The following is a 14,041-nucleotide window of genomic DNA, read 5'->3' on the forward strand; positions in this document are numbered from 1 at the left end:
TGTATTCCTATGGTGTGTGTGTGTGTCATAACTATGAATAGTCACTAAGTGACCAGTTGTAAGTCAAGAACTACCTGTATTCCATCACAGAGTTAGAATACATATAGGATTACAGAATGAAGTCTTAAAGGAAGTCAAATTATTTGTCCATCTAGCTCAGTATTATCTATTATGATAGTTTTATGCTCTAAATTTTCCCATTATTTTCCCATTATTTTTGCATTCTATTCTTTATGATAGGGCAAGATAGAGAAGCTGAAGGAGAAACTGACATGGATTCCTGCTCCATATCCGTTGTGTGTTGGCATAAACATTCCTTATTACAGAAACTAAGGAAGACTGGTAAATGTGACTTAAGGTACCAATAATTTTAACCAGAGAAAAGAGCTAAGAACGTCTGCACTGAAAACAGGTTGTGTATCACAGTTATATCTCTTCTGTGATTCACTAACACTGTAGAATAAATCATTTCTTCAGAAAAGTTTGTTTCCATTGCTGATTTTGGTAACTAGGAATGCCTGAAAAACTTCCAATTTACTGACAGGATTCTAAAAATAACCACTAGTTATAAAGGCTATCCTATATCACCTGCTTTTTAAATCTGGGATTGTAGAGGTCAGCAAGACTAGTCATAATGTTTTTTATCTATTTCAGGGGATAGGGAAGGTCTAAATGACATCTCGTAGCCTGTCATTTTGATAAAAAAACCAGCAATAAATTTTGAATAATAAATACAATCCACAGAATCTTATACATAATACCTTTTTTACTCATGTAATTTCAAATACAGAACACAAGAATTATTATACCTGTCTTCAAAGAGTATGTGCTCCTAATAATTATGTCTGTCATTTCCTGGCTTACACATTTTTAGGTGACAAAAATAGAATTCTACATTGCATTTCAAAAGTCATTATAAAATAATTTATATATCCACTATTATGACTTGGCTATCCTTTTCATAATAATCCATATTAATTAATTTACCCTTTTACCATTAGCAAAACTGAATTTATGTTTCTGTGAAATTATTCACAGGAACATTGAAGAATCTCTTTTTGGTTTATTTACCCATTGTTCACATTCCATCTTTGTATGGATTAGCTAAGCAACAGTTTGATTTGTTTGGCCTGGGCTAAGTGCAACCCATCAAGCTGGTTTATTTAACAAGCCAGAATTTTCCATAGTTGAACATGTAAATCGGCCTATATGAAGATTAAGTAGGAACGAGGGCTGGCTCTTAATGGATCACTTTATCTACAAGGCCATTTTGTTTCCTATTCCTATTCTTTCTAATTAAAATTATAGCTTATCTACAACCACCACCACCGTCACCTGCTACAATAAAGTCCCAAGTAGCGCAGGAAGAACATGACACTTTTTCCCCCTGTATCCATGTCTTCCCAAGCATTTCTCACAAGAGCCCCTGTCAAACCTAGCTTTCTAAGACATCATTTTTAGGAATAATTTTATGAAGTGACAAACACTATAGGGAAATCTGTGCTAACGGTTAAAAAACCTGCAACTGAGTTATTTGCAGTACTGTCATGCTAACTTCCAACTCAATAAGACCAAAGAAATCTCTGGGGAAGACTCTGCTAATAGCTTCTCACTGACCTCCTTGAAGCACAGTCTTCTGCTGAATAGCGCACAGTGGTGAATACGGCAAATGAGGTGTGAAAGCTCTGTTGGTATTCCCTCCTCACTTAAAAAAAACCCCTATGATTCTGACTCACTAGAAAAAGAAACATGGAGCTACACAAACTATTTCTAGTTTTCTGCCCTAGAATTCTCTCTTCACCCATGCATGATCCATAAGCATTATTAATTTTACCAGATCCTGAGCTTATGAGCAAATGTATCATTTGTTCTTCAGCCATCCTTAGCATTACATTAATATTTTGAATCATTTTAATGTTTCATTTTGCTTTCTTCATATAATTTTAATTGTGGTAATGAGAATGGCACGCAAATAAAAAGAAAGGATTTGCTGGAAAGAATCAGGTTAAATGGATATAACGTGTAAGATTTTCACTCCTCTGTTTTTCCCCCCAAACTGAGTAGATAATTTGTAAGGATCCAAGTTCCTAATTTCCCTTTGATGATAATAAAGAATTATGATATTTGCATTTATACATAAGGATTATTAACATTGTTTAAAAAAAAGAATGCTGTATCAGGAAGAATATGTTTTTAGCTGATTGTTACCCAGAATACAGAAATATACTAGAAGCAGAATTATCAGTTCTCCAATGTTCTGCTAATTGGCAGAGTCTAGAGAGCTTTTGAGTATGCAATCAATTGATTCAGGAAGAAAAATACGTCCACATACATAAAAACTTTAGCCACTGTAAATTCTAACAGGTGTTTAACAACAGCTTTAAAATACATTTTAAAAAGCATTCGTAGAAGCCTTTCTTCCTCAAAACATAGCAATTATTTAACTGCTGACAGAACACCAAAGTAGCCAATTCAGACTGAACAGATCATACTTGTATTATACGTGGAAGGAACTAAGCAATTAAAAGACTTTTTTATACAGACCTAATCTACTGTAACTAGTCTGGGATAATAGGACATTAACCTATAAGGCTTAACCATGTTATAGTTTGTCTAACTATGGTTTGTTTATCTAAATTTATCCAAGAAAAGTTTTGTGTTTATTTTCCAGCTCAACTGTTTTAAAAATGGAACATTGCAATAGTTTGCTGATCATTTATGTGCTTTAACCACAAACTATTTATGTGTGAATCTAAAAGCTTCTTTGTGCAAGGTAAGTCACCTACCAGAAAACAAGGGTAAGAAGCAAAAACAGATAGCAAAATGAAACTACTCTACAGACTAATCTGCTCTTACTGATATTTTTATTTCCATCTTAGTTTGTTTGACAAGAACCTGTTCCCACCTCCCTAAGCCTCACAAATCATAAAGCCTAACTTCTCTTCTCCTATTTAGAGGAAAGGGAGATTTAAAGGGATCACAACAGTTATAATAGCATCTCAGCTTGAAGACATGTACAAAACGCCACTTCACTCCCTATGGGATACCTTGACTTTTTCATCCCCAGAACTGGAGATAAATACCTTGCAAAGTGGAATTTTTATTTCTTTTGCAAAGAATATCTTCTGAAAGTTATTTTCCTTATTTTTTTGTTTTTGTTTTGGTCATTCCAAGTCGTAACTGCAAGATCCAACAGTGACTACAGATAGTTATTTCTAGTTGTCCTTCTCATACAATCATTTTAGTCATTAGGATCATAAGATTTACATACTGTATACAGTATATGTATACGCTAGACATACCTGGCTCCCTTATCTGTTCTTCATATGAATTAATCTCCAGTTCCTTTATCAGCTTTATCGCTCTTCTTTGCACATTTTCTAGGGTTTCAGCATCTTTTTTGCATCATGGTAATCAGAACTGTACACAATATTCCAAGTGTGGCCTCCCTAGTACGGTGTAAAGCAGGATTATCACTTTTTGTGATCTTGATGCTATCCCTCTGTTGATGCAGCCCATGACTGCATTGGCTTTTTTTGGCAGCTGCAGCACATTGCATACTCAAGTGGTGGTCCACAAGGACACTTATATGTTTTTTCACAGTTAATACTGTTGAGCCGGGTACCACCTATTTTGTACCACTGCATTTGATTTTTCCTGCCTAAATGTAAGACCTTACTTTTCTCACCACTGTATTGCATCTTGTTGGATAGAACCCAATGCCCAGATCCTTCTGGATCCTGAGCCTATCTTCCAAAGTATTATTCCCCCAGCTTGATGTCATCTGAACGTTTGATGTGATTCCTATCCCTTCTAGATAATTTATGAAGATATTGAAGAGTGCTGAGCCCAAGACTGTTTTTAACAAACCCATGGTGGCTCTACTAATCACCTTGTTCATTCATGAGTGCTTTGTAGGTTCTCACAAATCTTCCTCTTGGTTATCTTTTCCAGGATTTTACCGTATATTGATGTTAAGCTGATTAGCCTATAATTCATTGGATCCATGTATATACTGTATATATATATCACATAATAATGTTAAAAAGTTTATAATCTTGTGTGGCTGCATTAGTAGCTGTCCAGGGCCACATGTGACCAGTGGGCCTGTGGTGGAATTCTAAAGTTTGAGATCCAAGTAGTGAATCAAGTTTCACTGATATCTAAATGACTGTGGAGACCTGCATATGGAAGTCTAGGAAAATATGTTTGCAACACTTAATATTCCATCATCTAGTGTAGAAGAAGATGAATATCTTAAAGAAATATCACCATTCAACAGGCCCACTCAAGAGAAGAGATGCCAGTTGACTATGGAGAGTTAAAGTGTGATAGAATTTGATGTTTTATTATTGTTGTTAGCATATTTTAGATTATGCTTGTTTGTATCATTATACCCTGTATTCAGCTCTGGGAAGTCGGGGAGGGGGGAGGGGAGGGGAGGGGGGGTTGGGGAGAGGGGAGGGGGAGGAGGGTTTTTTTCCTTTTTTTTGTAATAAAAAAAATAAATAAGAGGAATGATGCCAGCTCATTGCTAGGAGCGCTCCTTAAGTTACCAAAAAGAGGGAAGGGAAAAATAACATTTGAGGAAAAGATCAAATTGATTTCCTATGATGATTGAATAGTGCTTCAGATTCAAATGCAACATGTTTCAGAATGCATGCAACACCTATCTGTAACTTCTTAAACCAAATGTGTGCTTTCATGGGACCACACTGCAGCTGTAGAAGGCAATCCCATAATCCTGGGGGAAAAATAAAAGTGGCCAGCATGACATCACACTGGAGTGCAGAGTGTGCAGTGAAACACAAAGCACTGTTACTTCTTACTCGAGTGGTACCTATTTATCTAGTCACATTTGCATGCTTTCAAACTGCTAGGTTGGCAGGAGCTGGGATGAATAATGGGAGCTCAGCCCATCATGTGGCACTTGGGTCTCAAACTTAGGCTATCAGCTTTCCGGCTGACAAGCCCAGAATCTTAACCGCTGAGCCATTGTATCTCTCCACCTGTAAAGAAATTTAAAATATTGCTGTTCTAAAGATAATAGCACAACAAAAGTTTAATACGTCAGAAGTTATTCCTCTGGATTCAAGTCAAGTAGGACTTGAACCACAACCAAGCAATAAAATCCTGTAAGTAACTTTGGTCTATATGTTAGTAAGAATCACTACACCTGGGATCTGTAACAAAATTTGATGCCATCAAATTGGACCCAACTCCTAGTGACTATATGGATAAAAACCTTCCATGACAGCAATCCACAAGTTTTTCAGGTATATTTCAGTGATCCTCCATTTATGTTCAAAGTATGTGAGTTTTGGCTTGCTAATCATTGTTTCAAAGGAACAATCTTTTTTTCTTGCAATCCATGGTTCTATTATTGATTTTTCAAAATCCTTAATTCAAATTCAAATGTTCTTGCTTTCACTTTTATCCCAATACCCAGGTTCATAGCTCTATACTACCACTGAGAAAACCATGGCTTTAACTATTCTGATCCTTGTTGTCATAGAAATATCCTTCACCCTTATCTAAATTTGTCACTGCCTTTCTCCCTTGGATTAATCTCCTCTTTACTTCTCTAGCATGCTATCTTTATCTATTATTGAGTCTCAGAAAACAAAACAGTATACCACCTTCACTCCTTCATTGCCAAATGCAAATTCCCTAAGCATGCTGGTTAACATTCCTTTAGTTTTCTTAATAATGATTAAGTCATATTTTTCACTATTTGTTTTTGCTTTCCTAAGAACAGTTCCTGAGGTGTTCCTTTCACCAAGTAAGTGAAAATCTATAGTATAAATCTTTACTTTCAGTTAAAATATTGTGATCTGCATATTTTCAATTCTTAATGTTTTACCTCCATTTCCGAGGCCACTTGTCACCACTTACAATTTTACTATGCTCATATTCATTATAGATTTGAACAAATAGGGTAACATTAATATTTATCTCATTCTCTTTCTTATTCTTCATCCTCCTATTTGTTCAAATTCAACCTCTACACTACAGTATCTTCCTTTTCATTATAATGGGACGTGGTGCTTAACTATGGTTTACATTTTAAAAAAAACCTCTCTGCATGATATTGATCATATTGAAGAATTGAAGCTAAAAAGCTACCAAAGCCTTTATGACAATGATTGAAAAAAATGTGCATACATTACACCTATATATTTTTTTTACTTAGTATATATTGACAATATGAGAAAATAAAAAAACAGATTTGAGGAGAGGAACATAAATGCAAAAGAATAGAGAGGTTCAAATGAAATATTTCTTAGAAATGGAAACGCTGAATCAACACTGACCAATGAACGTCATCGTAATTATCAGGACATACTTTTGCCAAGGGATTTATAAAAATCCCACTCAGCAAATAATTGCCTTGCTGTTAGGAGATAGTCAAGAGTGTTAACATACTGTCACAGACCAGAATTTAGACAGATATTCAACATTCAATTACTCTTGTCGAGTACAGGAAAAAAAGCATGATAGTTTTTCAGCCACTACAATTATGCCTCCACAAAAATTCCACTGAAAATTCTGCTAATCTCCAGCTAGAAAGGTGGGTTACAGCTGGGAGATATGATAGGAGAATCATCAAAGATGGGAGAGGTCCTTATGTTAGCAGATCATGTCTATCTGACCAGAAGAAGATCAGAAGAAAGGAGACCAGCATATTGGCAGTCTGAGTGATCACTGATTAAGTGAAAATAGAGAGAAAGGGATATAGTTGAGGCCTGTTAAAAGGAACTCCCATGGCAAGCAAAAAAATCATTAACATAGGGATGACATCCCCTTCATGGATTACTGCCTTGTCATGGCGAAGGGGCTTGCGTAATTCAATGAAGCTATGAGCTATGCCGTGCAGGGCCACCCAAGACGGATAGGTCATAGCAGAGAGTTCTGACAAAACGTGATCCACTGGAGAAGGAAATGGCAACCCACTCCAGTATCTTTGCCATGAAAACCCTATGGACATTACCAAAAGGCAAAACGATATGACGCTGGAAGATGAGCCCCTCAGGTCGGAAGGCATCCGATATGCTACTGGGGAAGAGCAGAGGGCTAGTACTAATAGCACCAGAAAGAATGAAGTGACTGGGACAAAGCCGAAAGGACGCTCAGCTGTGGATATGTCTGGTGGTGAAAGGAAAGTCCGATGCTATAAAGATTTTTTCTCCATAGGAACCTGGAATGTAAGATCCATGAATCAAGGCAAGCTGGACGTGGTCAAACAAGAGATGACAAGACTGAACATCGACATCTTAGGTATCAGCGAACTAAAATGGACAGGAATGGGTGAATTTAATTCAGATGACCATCAGGTATACTACTGCGGGCAAGAATCCCTCAGAAGAAATGGAGTAGCCTTCATACTCAATAAAAGAGTAGGAAAAGCAATACTGGGATACAATCCTCAAAATGACAGAATGATCTCAGTTCGAATCCAAGGCAAACCATTCAATATCACAGTAGTCCAAATCTATGCCCCAACCACCGGTGCTGAAGAGGATGAAATTGACCGGTTCTATGAAGCCCTACAGCACCTTATAGAACTAACACCAAAAAATGATGTCCTTATCATCATGGGGGATTGGAATGCTAAAGTAGGAAGCCAAAAGATAAGCGGAATAACAGGCAAGTTTGGCCTTGGAGTACAAAATGAAGCAGGGCACAGGCTGATAGAATTTTGTCAAGAGAATACGATGGTCATAGCAAACACTCTTTTCCAACAACCCAAGAGACGGCTCTACACATGGACATCACCAGACGGTCAACACAGAAATCAGATTGACTATATGCTCTGCAGCCAAAGTTGGAGAAGCTCTATACAGTCAGTAAAAACAAGACCAGGAGCTGACTGTGGCTCAGACCATGAGCTTCTCGTTGCAAAGTTTAGGCTTAAACTGAAGAAAGTAGGGAAAAGCACTAGGCCAGTCAGGTATGAATTAAATCATAACCCTGTTGAATATACAGTAGAGGTGACAAATAGATTTAAGGAATTAGATCTGATAGACAGGGTGCCTGAAGAACTATGGACAGAGGTTCGCAACATTGTACAAGAGGTAGCATCCAAAACCATCCCAAAGAAAAAGAAATGCAAGAAAGCAAAATGGCTGTCTGAGTAAGCTTTGCAAATAGCTGAGGAAAGGAGGGAAGCGAAAGGCAAGGGAGAAAAAGAAAGATACGCCCAACTGAATGCAGAATTCCAGAGAATAGCTAGAAGAGATAAGAATGCCTTCTTAAATGAAGAGTGCAAAGAAATAGAAGAAAACAATAGAATAGGGAGGACCAGAGATCTTTTCAAGAAAATTGGAGAGATGAAGGGAACGTTCAATGCAAAAATGGGCATGATAAAGGACCAAAATGGCAGGGACCTAACAGAGGCAGAAGAGATTAAGAAGAGATGGCAAAATTACACAGAAGAACTATACAGGAATGAGCTTAACGTCCCTGATAATCACAATGAGGTGGTCACTGACCTTGAGCCAGACATCCTAGAATGTGAAGTGAAGTGGGCCTTAGAAAAGCTGAGCAACAACAAAGCTAATGGAGGTGACAGTATTCCAGCTGAGCTATTCAAAATCTTAAAAGATGATGCAGTAAAAGTGCTACACTCAATTTGCCAGCAAATTTGGAAAACTCAACAGTGGCCACAGGATTGGAAAAGATCAGTTTACATTCTAATTCCAAAGAAAGGCAGTGCCAAAGAATGTTCAAACTATCGCACCATTGCACTCATTTCTCATGCTAGTAAAGTTATGCTTAAAATCCTACAAGCTAGACTTCAGCAGTATGTGGATCGAGAACTACCAGAAGTACAGGCAGGATTTCGAAGAGGCAGAGGAACTAGAGATCAAATTGCCAACATACGCTGGATCATGGAGAAAGCTAGAGAGTTCCAGAAAAACATCTACTTCTGCTTCATTGACTATGCTAAAGCATTTGATTGTGTGGATCATAACAAACTGTGGCAAGTCCTTAAAGAGATGGGTGTACCAGACCATCTTATTTGTCTCTTGAGAAACCTATATGCAGGCCAAGAAGCAACAGTGAGAACTGGACACGGAACCACTGATTGGTTCAAAATTGGGAAAGGAGTCCGGCAAGGCTGTATACTGTCGCCTTGCCTATTTAACTTATATGCAGAGCACATCATGAGAAAGGCAGGGCTAGATAAATCAAAAGTTGGAATTAAGATTGCTGGAAGAAATATCAACAACCTAAGATATGCAGATGATACCACTCTAATGGCAGAAAGTGAAGAGGAACTGAAGAGTCTCTTGCTGCGAGTGAAGAAGGAGAGTGCAAAAGTTGGGTTGAAACTAAACATTAAGAAAACCAAGATCATGGCATCCAGCCCTCTCAATTCCTGGCAAATAGATGGGGAAGAAATGGAGGTAGTGACAGATTTTATTTTCCTGGGCTCCAAGATCACTGCAGATGGGGACTGTAGCCAAGAAATTAAAAGATGCTTGCTCCTGGGGAGGAAAGCCATGGCAAATCTAGACAGCACACTAAAAAGCAGAGACATCACCCTGTCAACAAAAGTGCGTATAGTCAAGGCTATGGTCTTCCCAGTTGCAATGTATGGCAGTGAAAGTTGGACCATAAGAAAGGCTGAGCACCAAAGAATTGAGGCCTTTGAACTCTGGTGCTGGAGAAGACTCCTGCGAGTCCCTTGGACTGCAAGGCGATCAAACCGGTCAGTCCTAGAGGAGATCAACCCTGACTGCTCTTTAGAAGGCCAGATCCTGAAGTTAAAACTCAAATACTTTGGCCACCTAATGAGAAGGAAGGACTCATTGGAGAAGAGCCTAATGCTGGGAAAGTTTGAGGGCAATAGAAGAAGGGGACGACAGAGAATGAGGTGGCTGGATGGAGTTACTGAAGCAGTAGGCGTGAGTTTAAATGGACTCCAGAAGATGGTAGAGGACAGGAAAGCCTGGAGGAACGTTGTCCATAGGGTCACGATGGGTCGGACACGACTTCGCAACTAACAACAACAGGGATGACATATTCTAGAGCTATATGAATTTTAATATAATTTTTAACTTTATCAGTATTTAAATGTAATGATAAACAAAATTAACAGTACATCTGAATATAAAAATGGAGAGACATCAGATTTTTTTCCAGTCAATATCTAAGCAATCTGTTCAGCTCGGAAGAAGACACGAGGCTGGTTCCAGGCAGTAATATTTGCTTCTTTGAGGGAGGGTATTTTCCCCACCTCCCTGAAGGAGGCAGTGGTGAGACCCCTTCTCAAGAAGCCTGCCCTGGATCCAGCAATTTTGTACAACTATCGTCCAGTCTCCAACCTTCGCTTTTTGGCGAAGGTTGTTGAGAGTGTGGTAGCACATCAGCTCCCTCTGTTCCTGGACAAAACCGATTATCTTGACCTGTGCCAATCGGGCTTCAGGCCCGGGTACAGCACGGAGACAACATTGGTTGCGCTGGTAAATGATCTCTGGCGGGCCCGGGACAGGGATTGTTCCTATTAGACCTCTCAGCGGCTTTTGATACCATCGACCATGGTATCTTGCTGCGACGACTCAGGGGACTGGGAGTGGGGGGTACTGTTTTACAGTGGTTCTCCTCCTACCTCCTGGGCTGTTCGCAATCGGTGTTGACAGGAGGGCAGAGTTCCACCCCGAGGCCTCTCGTTTGTGGAGTTCCTCAGGGGTCGGTTCTCTCTCCCCTCCTGTTCAACATCTATATGAAGCCGCTGGGTGAGATCATTCGTGGTTTCGGGGTGGGGTATCATCAGTATGCTGATGATACCCAGCTTTTTCTTTCCACCCCAAACCAACCCAGTGATGCTCTCATCATGAGGTCCCGTTGCCTGGAGGCGGTTCAGGTTTGGATGGGAAGAAACAGGCTTTGACTCAATCTTGCCAAGACTGAGTGGCTGTACATACCAGCATCTCGGGTGAATCATTTTTGTCCATCATTAATGATGGGGGATGAGGTGTTACCCCCCCCCCGTTGATAGGGCTCGTAACTTGGGCGTTCTCCTGGATTCATGGCTCAGTTTTGAAGATCATATAGGAGCTGTGATCAGGGGGGCTTTTGCCCAGATTCGCCTGGTGCGCCAGTTGCGACCCTATTTGGACCAAGATGCCCTACGCACAGTCACTCATGCATTTGTTACCTCCCGGTTAGACTACTGCAATGCCCTCTACATGGGGCTGCCCTTGACCACTCGGAGGCTTCAGCTGGTGCAAAACGCAGCTGCGCTAGTAGTAATGGGAGTTTCCCGATACTCTCATGTAACACCTCTTCTCCATGAGCTGCATTGGCTTCCAATTCTCCTCCGGGTGAGATTCAAGGTGCTGGTGATGACCTATAAGGCCCTAAATGGCATGGGTCTGGATTATCTCAGGGAGCACCTGCTGCCAGCATCAGCCTCCCAGCATCCTGTGCGCTCCCACAGGGAGGGCCTCCTTAGGGTTCCACCGGTTAGGGAATGCCGACAGATGGTTCCAAGGGGGAGGGCATTCTCTGTGGGTGTGCCTGCCCTATGGAATGAACTGCCGGTAAAACTTCGGACTGCCCCAGACCTTCGCTTGTTTCGCCGGGATCTTAAAACTTGGTTGTTTGATCTTGCTGGCCTGGACTGAGGGGTTTTTAATTTAATTTTAATTTTAATTATTTTAATTTTAATTTTAATTATTTTAATTTTAATTTTAATTTTATTTGTTTAATTGTGGGCTAGTCTTATTTAATTCTATTTTAAAGTGTACTTATTTGTATTGTTTTAACTCGCCCTGTAAACCGCCCTGAGTCCTTCGGGAATAGGGCGGTATATAAAATCAAATAAATAAATAAATAAATAAATTTGACACTTTACACTTGTACTCAAAACCTAAGGATTGATCTAGGACAGGGCTTTTCAACCTTTTCACCCATTGTACCACTTTTAGGATATGGCAACATCCGAGTACCACCAGTCGCCTAGCAAGGTGTCAAAAACTTGATAACCAAAAAAAGAAGAAAACAAAGTGATAAAGTACAGGTAGTCCTTGACTTACAACAGTTCGCTTAGTGACTGTTCGAAGTTACAGTGGCACTGAAAAAGTGCTCCCCAAGCCACAGCCGAGCAAGACATCTGCCTGCCTATCCAGCGGCGCTCTTCCTCCTGTCCAAGGTTTTCATTGTTATGAGCATTTCTGTTGAGGATTGGCAGCGGGGGTGGGGTGGGGGGTGTTTGGTTTTTATTCTCCCCGTCTGCTGGGTGGTTGCAGCAGGTTTTGGTCATTTCACATGACCCTGGGCCACTGTGACTGTCATAAATATGAATCAGTTGCCAAGCATCTGAATGTAAATCACAAGACCCTGGAGATGCTGAAACATTCCAGATAATTGGCGCTTCTTCTGGGCTCAGAAGCACCAGGATCAATGCCAAGCTCCCGCTGGAGCCTGGCGCTGATCCTGGCGCTTCCACTAAGCCCTGACAGCCCTGAAGAAGGGCTGATCCTGGTGCTTCCGCTGAGCCCTGACAGCCCCGAAAAAGTGCTGATCCTGGCGCTTCCGCTGAGCCCTGACAGCCCTGCAGCTCCAGCTGTCTCTTGCTCAGGCTTGTGTGGTGCTGCCACCAGTTCAGCTCATTCCCCTCCCCCACTACCACTTTTCTAGGATGGTCGCATACCACCTGCCAGGTGCCAATGTACCACAGGTGGTACTCGTACCACTGGTTGAAAAGCCCTGATCTAGGATTCTGATTAAATGCAACTTGGATATGTAATATTTATATTTAATGAACTTTTTGTCATGCTTATTACAATTGTACTATCCCAAGTAATAAAAGGGATAAGAAAGTCTGTATTTTTATACTTATGCTATTTATTTCTGAGCTGAGATATAGTATAACTTGGAAAGTTTTATTACTTGTTTAAATGTAGGTTATACCTTTTTAACTCAATCTAAATAAGGCTATTAATGTCAACTCTTCCCTTAAAGAGCAGAATTTTCATAAATATGAGTATAGACAGGTTTAATCTTATCAATGTTCAGTCAATTTTTCTAAGAGCAGTTACACACAGGGTATGTTTGTTGCTTAAGGCTAAGATCAGTTTGTTTGATTTCTTATGTACAGATATCTTGCAGTATATTTGAAAATTTCTCTTCAATTTAATAATAATTATTTTTATGTAAGAGATATAATGTAACAATTACTTAACTAGACATAAAATTAGATGAGTCAAATTTGCTTAATAAAAATTAAATCTAAATTTTATATTTTTATTTAGATATTAAAATGCCATAATGTCATTTAAATATTCACACTGGAAAACTGCATTTTGCATTTTGTTCATTGGCATTTTCAAGTTATGCATCTATTCAAGTGACCATGTCCATGTTTCAAAAGACACTAAGAAAAAGCAGTCTTTAAAATTGTAATCTTGTGCCATTATGCTAAAATAGCATTTCATTTTTTAAAAATTAACATTTCTCCAGTTACTCCATCTATAATTACAGCATTCCTATTTTTCAAAATCCTTCCAATATTTATGATTTTCTTTTCAACACTTTAAAAATAATTTTATAGCAATCTTCTGATTTCATCCTTGATATCGCTATCTTTCCCACTCAAATCTCAATTTTTCCTCAAATTCTTTCATCACTTTCATTTTTAATTTCACTCTTTCTACTGGAACATCCATATTTAGCTCTCTTCCCCATACAAAACAAAAGTTTCATTGCCATAAAAATTGGCCTAAATTTATTTTGCTTCTTTACTTTGCATTTAAAATCTTTGTTGCTTGCATTCTCTTTAACAATCCTTTTCATGTCATTATATTTTTCTTTCAAGCCCATTTTTGCAGTGATCGTTCTCTTCCATATACTTTTTCTCATCTACCAAATATCCTTTTTACACTTTCACATCAGTTTAACTTCACATACTTTTCTGACGTTCTATAACTTAATTTTCTATACTCAGCTCCATGTAGCTTCCATATCCTCTTTCCTTGTATTTATATTCTATTTATTTTGTTAGAAGATAAATCTGTCTTCCCATATTTGTTCA

General features: G+C 39.1%; 1 protein-coding gene across 1 annotated transcript in view; it reads right to left on the reverse strand.

Moving 5' to 3' along the window:
- Positions 1-14,041, reverse strand: part of SPATA17 (spermatogenesis associated 17) — a 116,482-nt gene that overhangs the window by 54,069 nt on the left and 48,372 nt on the right. The gene's annotated exons all lie outside the window — the stretch shown is intronic.

This window comes from Vipera berus (assembly GCF_964194415.1).
Source record: "Vipera berus genome assembly, chromosome: 1".
Lineage (NCBI taxonomy): Eukaryota > Metazoa > Chordata > Lepidosauria > Squamata > Viperidae > Vipera > Vipera berus.